This window comes from Anguilla rostrata, chromosome 4, assembly GCF_018555375.3.
Source record: "Anguilla rostrata isolate EN2019 chromosome 4, ASM1855537v3, whole genome shotgun sequence".
Taxonomy (NCBI): Eukaryota; Metazoa; Chordata; class Actinopteri; order Anguilliformes; family Anguillidae; genus Anguilla; species Anguilla rostrata.
In genome coordinates, this window is record NC_057936.1 from 40624519 (window position 1) to 40636229 (window position 11711).

General features: G+C 40.9%; 1 protein-coding gene and 1 long non-coding RNA gene across 3 annotated transcripts in view; both read right to left on the reverse strand.

Annotated features, from left to right (window-relative positions):
- The window catches only part of LOC135253401 (cohesin subunit SA-1-like), a 64938-nt gene extending 59384 nt beyond the window's left edge, over positions 1–5554 (reverse strand). For both annotated transcript variants that reach the window (XM_064332662.1, XM_064332663.1), the window contains exon 1: positions 5381–5554. The gene's annotated coding sequence lies outside the window, so the exon portion shown is untranslated. The remainder of the gene's footprint in view (positions 1–5380) is intronic.
- The window catches only part of LOC135253406 (uncharacterized), a 217237-nt gene that overhangs the window by 125106 nt on the left and 80420 nt on the right, over positions 1–11711 (reverse strand). The gene's annotated exons all lie outside the window — the stretch shown is intronic.

Consider the following 11711-nt stretch of genomic DNA (forward strand, 5'->3'; position numbering starts at 1 on the left):
ATTATATATTCATAATCTCTCTTGTTATCCTTGCTATGACAGTCATTATTTTCAAATTATTTTGGATGGCTGTTTGTTTCAAGATATATTTATATACTATGCATTTCAGTTTATACTTACGTTAGCTAGCAAGGGCTGATTTGTAGCTAAAGTGCATTGAAGAAGCCCTAATCCTTCTCTGAATAAACAGTTGTTTATCAACATTCTAAATATAGCTATATAGCAAAGCTAATTACTATTTCAAACTGTAATTTTGCAATAAGCTTTGAAATAAACAACTCAACAATTTCTTTCACGGATGTTCTCCTGTTAAGATGATGTAGCTATAAGCAGCAGGGACATGGCTAAAATGAATATTAAGTCATAAAAAGCTCAAGAGAATAATTTCCACAAGCAGGGACGAGCTATTTTTTTCTCATCCAGAGATCACCATGGCCATATAGATGATAATGAAAAGCACAAATGGTTTTTCAGGTAGTTGCACCATCTGACCAAAATTATCTGGATACCCCTTGGTCTGGGGCTGTTTTTCATGGTTTGAGCTAGGCCACTTAGTTCCAGTGAAGGCAAATCTCACAACAGTTTGGGGAAGGCCCTTTTCTGTTTCAGCAATGCAATGCTCCCGGGCACACAGCAAGGTCCATATAGAAATGGTTTTGTCAAGAACGGTGTGGAAGAACTTGACTGGCCTGCACAGAGCCCTGACCTCAACCCCATCAACCTTTGAGATCAACTGGAAAGCCAACAGCAAGCCAGGCCTAATTGCCCAATCAGTGCCCAATCTCACTAATGCTCTTCTGGCTGAAAGGAAGCAAATCCCGGCAGCAATGCTACAACGTCTAGTATAAAACCTTCCCAGAAGAGTGGAAGTTGCTGCGATGTGTGGACCAACTCCATATTAATGCCCAAAATTTTGTATGAGATGTTGGATATCAACATACTTTTGGCCATGCAGTGTATTTTCAAAAGGACATATTTCAAAAGGACAAATGCAGGGTCATATGACCACCTCTTGAGCCATAGAAATAATTATGAGACTGGGGGAGCTTGCATAAGCTTGGCATTACTCACAGACCATATACATAGGCAAAGCTTTGTGTCTTCACTTTACCTATTACAGTCACTCTGACACAAATACAAAGTCTAAGAGCAGACAAACAAAAAACAACAACAAAGCATTGACTGTCTAATTTCTGAATGCTTTCTACCTCATCAGCAGTTCTCTTTAATCATACTGGGGAATCCCTTTCTCCCCCTAGTGTGAGGGGATGCATGCTAAACTTTGTTGAGTCGGTTTGTCATTCTCACACAACTTAAAAATTCCTCCAAAAACTAGTTGCGAAACCACATGTATGGGTTTGTGGGGAGTAATATATATTACTTCTTATGATATCTGACTTGTATGGATATTTTGGGTACCTCCTTGAGGAGTGTATAGACTACAGGCTTCTAGGCCCAATGATGCCAATGGATCATTAGCACTGTGGGTGCAGAAAATTTATGGCTCTCCGCCTGAAATCTGAGCAAACAGATTTCTCACTGTGCAACTGGGATCTGTGTACAATCACACGCTCCAAAAGTTATTTCACAGACTTTATGCATGTCCACATACATAACAAACCATACGAAATCATGCGTATTGTCCCCACCCTCCCTTCCTTTCATTGACGTAATAAAAGGTTAGTAATAACGAGGTAATTGCATGAAAAAAGTAGAAACTGGGGAAGTGCTTGGTTGTGTGCACTATGAACAAACACAACCATTTTAAACTAGAATTGGTTCCACTGTACAATGAACTAATTTCAGATAACTTTTTTTTGGGCTTCCGGGTGGCTCATCCTGGTAAGACACTAGCGTGTGGATGGGCCCCGCAGTCTGGTATTGATGTGCACAGAGCCAGCGCCAACTGTGGCCAGCAGCCCTGCAGACTGATGCGATTAGCTGTGGCATCGCTAAGGGATGGGAGGGTGTCAGTCAGCTGAGACCGCTGCTCCTGAACACTGGCCAGTGACCCCCGCCCATCAAAGTTTACCTGTTGAGCTGCACATAAAGCATCTCCTTTGACTAATATCTGCGTGAGCCCAACTTGCTGACTGCACTGTGATAACAGGGAGTGATAACAGGGACCGGCATCACATGCCTCAGAAGAGAGTGTATGCTCTGTGTTCTCCTGAATCAGCAACAGAGGTCGCAAAGAGCGTTGCGGCCTCAGTATGACTGGGCATTCCAAATTGAGGAGAAAAGGGGAAAAGCATACAAAATAGCAACAAAAAAATGTGCACAATTTAAACAAAACTGTATTGATATTGAATCATGCCTGCTAAAGAAATTCCTACTTTTACCATGTCATCAGTACACATGAAAAAGAGCCTTAGACATGAACAAAGGGCATCGGGTGGTTCTCTTGGATTATGATGCCTGTGCATTAGCGTTGAGGTGCACAGCTAAACAGGACAGAAACTTTTAGTGAACTGACTGCATTTCAAGCTGGGGGGCGTGAGCAGGCAGATAACTGTTAATTGAGAACTCTATGGAAAACTACAGCATAGTCAGGCCACAGTGCACAAACTACTCACTACACCTGACAGTGCACGTTTATTAGAACAGTGGTGCAAAGAGCACAGGCAGAGGAGAAATGTGATATAGTCAGTGGAATCATCCCTTAACAACTCAAATTTCTGGTTGCAACAGTGAAGAGTCCCGTGGTTCCGCAGTGGTTTACGGCACATTTTCCTGGGGTGGTTTGAGTGATTCATCACCTGATGCTAATCTCTTCTTAATGATTCAGAGCGATCATGTTCATCTTGCATTTCTTTCCTGCCAGGAGAGGTTTCTTTTTTCCAGGACTATGCCCCCATCCACAGATCATTTGCAGTCACCCTATGGTTTAATGAGCAGGCCATGAGTTATCTATATGGCATGGCTTTCTTTGTCACCAGATCTGAACCAATTACAGCATTTAAGGAGATTCTGAAAGGAGGTACAAGACAGCATTTTCCACCTCCATCAACAAGGCATGAGTTGATTGACTTGTGAAAAAAGGGTGGCATCTCTCCACCAGAATGCCAGATGCTGGCAGATTCGATGCCATGTTGGGTATAAGCTGTAGGGACCCAATTAAGTGACTTCAGCAGCAGCTCATAGGAACCAACCTATGCATGGCATGATTGAAACACTTGTCTGAACGGTAAGGCTAACAGGTAGTGCTTGTGTGGAGTTGGTTGGCCAATAACACTTTGAGGTTGTCTGTTCAAGTAGGTGTAACATTTAGCCCTTTGCTTTGACAGCCATTCTGGTGACACAGCCTAGTTAATGGAAAATGTATTCCACAGTTTTTTTCTCTGTAATTGAATTCAGATATTGTCATTTGTTTAAAATATAAACATTTAAAATTTTACATTTTAATATGTGCCTCTGCACATTCAAAGCTGATATTAGACTTTAACTTTAACTATAAGAAGTGTGTGTGTACAACAGATACAGGTAGTGATCAAAAAGATGGAAACAGCCATATGAAGTGTGTTGTAGAAGGTGTTATTTTTCATTTAAAGAGGAGACATCAGAAAAAGGGATTATGGAGAAGACCATGTGCAATGGGTTTGAAACTCAAGAGAACAATGAAACTGCTCCCACCCGCCTTGTTTGTGCTCAAACATTTATAAACAATGTGATTACTGGCAATGTGAGCTATACATTATTAAAATACTCCTGAGGATACAACAGTGCCCCAGCTGGGAATCACGTCCGAACGCTCTGAGATACATTATCAGTTTCCGAACAGTTGTACTATAATGCTATCCTCTAATGAATACCTCACTGGTTGCTTTTCGAATATGAAAAACAATACACCAGGGATATCAAAATACATCCCTGAAGGTTCTGTGTGTCTACTATTTTTATTGTACATTATCACCCCTGGCTTATCTAGCTGAAATAATTAACCACCTGGGTTAACTGAGTTGCTGAGAACAGAGGTGGAAGCAAAAATAAAAAAATACAATCCTAAACACTGACATTCGAGGTGCTAGTCATTTCTGTAACTAGCTACTACCTTTAAAAAGTACACTTGGATTTTAAACTACATGTCATACAAACTTCTGAAGAAGAGGACTGCCAGTCAGCAAAAGAACAAATCTAGATGTCTAGAGGGATGGAAATTTAAGTTGAAAGATGTTTTGATATAAATGGACTAGGTTAGCTCAGGTTTACCTGGATATAGCCTGACTATGTCCCAGAAAGCAAGAAAACTTTCACTATTAAACCAAATCTAGCTGGGTTTTACCGGCTAACCAAGTCCGTGTAGGGAAAACATCTGTTAACCTAGATTTCCAACCTTCCAGACGTCTAGATTCTGGCTTTTGCGCACTAGGCTGGGAACAGCTGTCTATGTTGCTGCGCAAACCCATTTGATAGGAATGCCAATTACTGTACATAGGTTTAAGGTTAAGGTTGACACGGACAGCGACACATCTGTCACCTTGGGCTGTGACTGATAAGTGTTCCTGTTCTTGCTTAATGCACACGGTAACCAGTGTCTGGAGTACGACTGAGTGTGACCCGCGCAGCTGCGCAAACGGTATTGCTTCCGCTCCGCGCTCATTCTGCAGAAATTTCATTTCCACAGTTTTACGCTCAGAATTCTCCACATCTCCAAACTGCAGACTGGGTCCAAAAAGGAAAGGAAGTCAGGCTAATAATAAACGTGTCACGTTGTGCTTTGGTGTGCAACCAGGAGTATTCCGGAGGTGGATTTGTATCACCAAGCTGGCTGGCCGCAGAATAAAATAATGTGATTTGAAATGCCTATCATTTAAAATGAAAAAATGACCATGTCCACGATTAATGAACTTCTGCGCTACCGTCTATATGCTTACAGCATGTCTTTGATTATACACTATTCCAAAATTCGTTGGTTACAAGTAAACAGCTACAATCGCTGTAAAACCGGCAAGAAACTGGAAGGAGTGCGCAGAGACAGCACTGTGCAAATCGTTTATTTGTGTCTGGTTTAGCTGTAACTAGGCAGTTTGTCTGCCTTGCACACAGAACACGTCGCTCAGCTATCAATGCTAATTTTGTGACAGTCAGCACTAGACCACATTCTAGCAACTTTTCAATACAATGCATGGAAATCACCAAGTGTGCATCGCATGGTCACATTGGGCGTGTTATTTTAAATACCTATATAGCGATAACTGATCGAGCTGTTCAGCATTGCAAACAACGGAAAGAAAGCACATTCTCCCCCTCAGTCCAATCCTTCCCATCCCCCACCCTGTGCGTATCTCTCGCTCTCTCTTCCTCTGTGCCCTCCATCTTTATTGTGTACCCCAACTGATAGTCAACGGGTCGAAAACCCAGAAATCGGAAGTCAACTTACGTGTGGCATCCATTATTGTCCCGTTAATCACTTTCCGAAAGCAAAATGCAAAAATAATTTTTCAAACTACAAATATTTTTTAAAAGAAATTGGACCACGAACGGAACCGCGCCTCTCAGAAGAGCAGCAATCCTAAACCGCCATCTGGTGGCATTTTCCACAATCGAATGGCGCATTTGCAGACCGGGATAAGAGTGTCCTCTGGCGGACACAAATCAGTATAGCAGAGGCGTGCCTTCGGGGATCCAAAAGGACTTAAAAGACCCCGGGTGCGCGCCTGTTTCACATAAGCATATCTGAATGATGTTTTGTAAATAACGTATCAGCAAACTCCTCCACCCCATCCCTCAGTGAAACACCGTGCACATGTATTCATTTTAAGTGTATTCAATTGTCTAAGGGAATTTTTATATCTTTCGGATTTGGTTAATATATTTGGGTCAATTAATTCTAAAATGAAGGCAAAAATTATATTCTATTATTTTCCAAACGTAGGAAACCTATTTGTATTGATATGAAGATTAAGGTTTGTCTCTACAGCAATACACCTTTAAGGGAAATATTAGTTTACCAATGATTACAGACTTCAGTTTTACCTTGCATCTTGAGCTTTAACAATGGAGCATTGATTAAATTCTACTGACCGGAAGTAATGGGTACAAGAATGTTCTCTCTGTTTGGAATATAAGCATTTTGCCCAACTGTGTATATAGGAACATGATAATGCTTCGTGACAAGAACAGACCATTCAACCCATCTAGGCTTGTCTTTGCTGCTTTCCAAGCATGCAACACCTTCAAGCCTGGTCTTGAACATCCCAGGATTCTCTGCCCCTAATGTTACAGGACCAATCAAGCTACAGTAATCCAAGCATAAGAAACGACATGAAAAAGCTTCCTGACATTAGTGTGAAATCTAACCTGAACTGATTGCCACTTATGCCTGCTTGCTCTGTTGACAGTATCCAGCCTGAAATGTCTTCTAGAATCGTCTTTATTGGGATGGCAGGTATGCTATCCCACCAAGTTATGTTATGGCAGGGTGGCATGCCCCATACCTATACAGCACTGAGTGTTTGGCACTTTTCAGGGTTTTCTACAGAAATAACCACACTGACAACAGACTCTCAGCCCTTAAGAACATTAACTTCTGTACCTTCTGGCCTCATGTAAACAGACAGAATTCACAAACTTAATACATCCCCACAATAAATTTGTCACTTTACATGTGTAGATTCTCAATCAAATCTCCAACATGATAGCCATTTGATGGGGCCTTAAGTTGCAAAGTTTAGGAGCCCCTGTTCTAATCTTCAAAGAATATAATGCAACAACTAATATGTCTGAATGTGTTCCATAGTGCTCACTGGGGACAGGATAGTTTATACAGTGGAAAATTGAGTCAAAAATGGAGTCATCCTTCTCCTGATGCACAATACACATTTATCTGGAATTGACTGAAATGACTAGTCTTGAATATTTATTATTAATAATAATTAATAAATATAGCTGCAAGCAGCAGTGCGGGGCCCTACGAACATGTCCAGTCCGGGTAAATACAAGGCGATTGAGAAAAGAGTCCCAGTGACATAGATTTCAAAATTTTGGATGATCTACATACCCGTGCGTGAGACGGTCCAACTTACGGTTCATGAGAAACATTACTTTGAAATATGAATGTGAATTAGCATAAAGTGCTAACTTTGTCACGCCAAAAATCAAGCAATTTTTAACGAAATGACTTTTCCTTATCACCCTTGATGGAGAGAATACCCAAGAGTACACGTGCGATGGTGACGGAATCAGGTAAAGCGTTCATGAGAAGATGAGCTTTAAAGCGTTATGTTAGCATTCGCTTCCCGCCAAAATTTCAAATGGCTGTAATTTCCGTGTTTTTTGAGATATCTGCAACTGCGTGGAAATTGTACAACATGGCAGTGTCCTCTTCATGCCCAGTCTGGTTCAAGTCCCTAGATTATTGTTGTAAAATGTTATAAGCACTTGAAATTTGCATTATATTAGCATTAGCATTAGCTTCCCACCCAAAAAATCAAATGCCTGTAATTTCCTTGTTTTTTGAGATATCTGCAATTGCTTCGACATGGTACAACATGGTAGTGCCCTCTTCATGCCCTGTCCGTTTCAAGTCCCTAGATTATTGTTGTAAAAAGTTATAAGCATGTGCCATACACGTGCCTCGGACCAATCGGACTTACGGTTTTTTAGAAGAAACTTTTTATAGGTTTTGCCAAATTTTCAATCTGCAGAAAAATCCATCATGGTGGATTTATGGGTTCTTGAGGCATGTTTGTTCCGCATAAGGAATGACACAAGTACCCCTGGTTTCATGAATTTTCATCAAACGGGGAGGAAATGCCAGCATTTTTAAATTTGCTTTTTGAATCGGTTACTATAGCGCCACCTATGGACGAATCATGGTCATTCTTTCTGGCATAGTTACTCATGGTCTCTAGTTTCGACCTGGTAATTTATATCATTTTTGGTCAAGGACTTTTTGAGTTATTTGACCATTTCCTGGAAAATAATAATAATAATAATAATAATAATAATAATAACAAAAACATAGGGTTCCTACTTCGTAGGACCCCTAATTAAAGAACTGGGTGTCTGTGGCGACATTCCCGGGAAAAAATCACAAGCGGCGCATTATTTATTGACGCGTTTTCCATCACCCATCAGTGGTTGGTCTGCCAGAGAGGGTAGGCGAAGCTAATGCAACAGGCTCGCTCTTCAACTCACTTGTGTGTGAGCGGTGTACTGTTTTTTCTGGTGTCTGCTAGCGTTACAATAACAGAGAAAGGGGGGGTTATGGAACCCTAAAAAGTTTTTGTGTAACATGAGAGGTCATATTATTTGTTGATGTAGATTTCGTATTACATTTGATGACAATGTAACGTTACTAAATTACATAGCCTAGCTATTTGCACAGCTAACGCTAGCTACCGGACCATGTCAAGAAAAACAACATTAGTTTAGACAACGTTGCGCACAGTATCCATCTCTCATATCAGGTAACGTTGCGTTAGCTAGCTAGTTAATGTAATTAACACAATTTAATGTCAGCTAACAATTATAAAAAAACGCTGGCTAATGCTACCGACTGGTACCGACCTCGCAAAACGTCTGCAATGCTACCTTGTTGCAAAGTTGCAATGTAGCTAACTAAAGGTCAGTTCAGATCAATGATTCGCAACGAGACTGGATGCAACTTGCAAAATTCCAAGACGTCTGATTGTAAACGTTCTAACTGCACTTGGCGATTTGACAAGGTGGGTCTTTTGAGACCCCAGACAACGGCTTCAGACGCTCTGCGACTAACCAGTTCACACCGCTGCAATTTTCTCTGCAACATTCTAAACCCGTTTCGTCTCGTTGCGAATCATTGATCTGAATTGGCCTTAACGTTACCGTTGTTTACATTGCCATCAAGTTCATCAGTTTATTATAATGATCGGAATAAAGCCGTCTGTACACAGAGCATTAACCAGGAGTATAGGTGGAGCAGAGCCAGGTCTGATTATTTTTTTTTTTATTATTTATTTTATTACGCTTCCTCATATGGTCCTTCAGCCTTGCCTTTTTTTGATGAAATCTCTTTGGTTTTGTTTTATTATTCTTGTTCTGATTGCTAATTTAACACCCAGCTCCGCTTTATTCTCGAACAGTGGAAATTTATCATCACTAATTCTAACCCAGCTCGGCAGTGTAAAGGCAGCTTAAGTTAACCTAATGTTAGACAATGAATGAGTGTGTACATAACGTTACTTTTATAATAACCATTTTTTATTCAGTAAATAGTAATGACTGAAGTCACACAGACGACACTGGTTGGATCCGGTTGGATCTCTGGGAAGTGAGGTCCAAAAACACACCTGCAATTACTGCTTTTCGCCATTGGTACCGCCAAAGAGAACGAAACAGAAATCTTCGAGATTGTAACTTTAAGGTGCATTCAGCGTCGATATGTTTATTTTGGCTTCCAAAAGTAAAAATGAAACTACAGGACTAACATGACAAGGTATCTGTCAATGTGAATATTATTCATTGAACTGAGAAACTAAATATGAATATTGTGCATTGAACAGATAACTGTCTTTCTTTGTGTGTATGTATGCACGTACATAGAGCCTGTCGTAACAGAATTTGCAAAAATCGATATGACAGTGAACAGTCTTCTCTTGGTAAGTGGGTTTTAATTGGAAGATATCAGAGTGGTAGATCTCAGCTTACATTTTGGAATAAAAAGTGATCTTGGGCTTGAAAAGGTTGGTTACCACTGAACTACAGAGTTCATTGCTCATCAACCAAGTTTTCTTGCTACTCACCACTATTTGTTCACACATCCCTTGCATTTAAATGCACCCAAAATCGACCACTATCAACAATTGGGGGATTAGGCGGCAGGTTGAGAAAGTCATGTTGGGAATTTAGCCAGGACACTGGGGAAACTCCCTCTCTGTGGTGAGGGTCAAGGGGTCTTTATGCAAATGTCACTATGCTTCCCAAATTAGCTAGCTTGCATGCAGACTGCAGTTGGCATTATGATCAAAATGCAATGAACACACTAATATCGATGTAGCAGGATAAAAAAAGCCAGCTACCTTGTTGAGGTTTTTATTAAGTAATCAAAAAAAATTTTTGCATTGGGGGTGGCACGGTGGTGCAGTGAGCAGCACTGTCGCCTCACAGCAAGATGGTCCTGGGCCTTTCTGTGTGGAGTTTGAATGTTCTCCCCGTGTCTGCATGAGTTTCCTCCGGGTTCTTCGGTTTCCTCCCACAGTCCAAACAGGTAGGTATGAGTGTGTGAGTGAATGGTGTGTGTGCCCTGCGATAGATTGACGGCCTGTCCAGGGTGTATTCCTGCCTCTCACCGAATGCACACCGGGATAGGCTCCAGCACCCCTCGCGACCCTGCCCAGGATAAGCGGGTATAGATAATGAATGGATTTTTACATTGGAATATATGGTTTTTTATAAAGTTGCTTGTGGTCATATTGAGAAGTTTCACAGCCTGCTGTGCTTATGAAAAGCAGTTCTACAATGCAGCTGTCCAGTTCTATATTAAAGCTCATCTGACAATAATTTAAACCCCATTTCACCCTTCTGTGCATTCAAAATATAAAACAAAGAGAGGTAAATGCCTTTTCTAAGGTGTCTTGCAGCTTCAATTTTTTAATGATCCATTTGCTTCTTTGCACTTTCATCATGATGGTCAAATAGAAATAAAATATTGACTGTCAATACATAACCTGGATATTTTTGACATAGTAGGGCCACATTCATAGTAGGGACAGCTTCTGCAGGTGGACAGAAACTGTAATATTCATATGTGATGACATACTGAATTACTTACCATTGCATTAGGCATCTGTATAGACACCAATTACCTGTATATACTAGCGCCTAGGGGTCCTTAAAATCAGTTCTTCATTCGCCCTGCTATGAGTATGGTCACCTGCATAATTGATTATTAAAATACCTTTTAAGTTCATGCTCAGCCGTGCTGCTGTAATTATTTTTGTACAAGTGTGCAAACAAGGCAGAAACCTCTGGATTTCATTACATTACATTACATTACATTACAGGCATTTAGCAGACGCTCTTATCCAGAGCACACAACTTTTTACATAGCATTTTACATTGTATCCATTTATACAGCTGGATATATACTGAAGCAATGCAGGTTAAGTACCTTGCTCAAGGGTACAACGGCAGGGTCCTTACCCGGGAATCGAACCTGCGACCTTTCGGTTACAAGCCCAGTTCCTTACCCACTGTGCTACACTCCGTCCTATTTCACAAGCACTTTAATTACGATTTTTAATAATCAAAGTATCATCACTGTTTAAATAGTCAGATAGGAATGCAGTGGACGTGGAATTCCAGTGGCAGTATTTTTGTCCACCTAAGGGCATGTGCCTAACCCGAGTTTGTGAATTACTGTCAGTTTTCCAGTTTTCCCAAGGAAGCACCTTCCAACACTGTAGATAAGTGTATGCAAGGTGGGCCTGAATACCCATTTAGAAACATGAATGACTATGGCTTGGCTAAAATTACACAGGTTTGTAAGTTCTCCAAGTGTGAATCGGCCTCTAAATACTTAAATCAGGCGAGATTTGACAACGCCAGGCCGACACACGGCAAACACACGTCCTGGTTGCGCATACTCATCGTGGGTCATTATGTCCATGTGGAGGCAATAAACTCGAGTCCTCAAGGGGTTGATCCAGGACAGTTGTGGAAGATAAGTGGGAAAAAAAGCAGAAATCAAAGACGGCTTCATCTTAATATCTGCTATAATGTCCCTCGCT